The sequence below is a fragment of the Penaeus monodon genome, chromosome 27 (genome assembly GCF_015228065.2).
Source record: "Penaeus monodon isolate SGIC_2016 chromosome 27, NSTDA_Pmon_1, whole genome shotgun sequence".
Taxonomy (NCBI): Eukaryota; Metazoa; Arthropoda; class Malacostraca; order Decapoda; family Penaeidae; genus Penaeus; species Penaeus monodon.
In genome coordinates this window covers 28,109,621-28,110,284 of record NC_051412.1, presented here as the reverse complement: position 1 = coordinate 28,110,284, position 664 = coordinate 28,109,621, and the positions used below count along the sequence as shown (strand labels likewise).

Genomic DNA, 664 nt, shown 5'->3' with positions numbered 1-664 from the left:
TCTTACAACTGTTCAGAAGACTGAGAAGGGGATCAGCTGATAACTACAATCCACAGACTGCTCCTCATAAATCATGCTTCCGTTTCTCCGTCTTTCTCGAGATCACAAACAAACCATCGATGGAATGCAAAACCCATTATCACAAAGATTAGAAATGAGTGGGATAGAAAAGAGGAAAGGAGAGTGAGAAAGAAGGCTAACAACACTCGCCGTCACTTTCAAAGAGCCTTTGAACACACTCAAACCCTACCGCAGACCTTGCCGTTTACTTTGTCGCTCGTTCGAGTCCTTACATTCTTTGTGTACGAAGAAAGGAAAAGAGTACAAAACGCGTCATTATATCACGGCCCAGGAGACCTTGTGGGGTGAAGGACAGAGGGGAAGGGGGATAGGGGATGTGTGTGTCTGTGAGTATACAGATATACTCCCCGCCTCGCCCCCTTTTGCCCTCCAGACGGTCAGATCGGGAATTAGATAGTGGCATTGTTTGGGTTAGTAAGCATGAGTCTCATTTAGAAGCCATTAATGGTCTTAATGTTGATTCTTTGTGATAAACATCTCGCTACCGGCGGCTGGCTCGCTTTGTCACCTTTTCATAACCAGGTGGCCGCCAAGAGTCAGGTAAGGGTGTCATTACCTTTTTTCTCTGTATACATTTAAACGA

The 664-nt window shown here is 45.5% G+C and overlaps 1 protein-coding gene across 1 annotated transcript in view; it reads left to right on the top strand.

Moving 5' to 3' along the window:
* Window positions 1-664, top strand: part of LOC119590752 — a 30,340-nt gene that overhangs the window by 24,217 nt on the left and 5,459 nt on the right. The window lies entirely within an intron of this gene.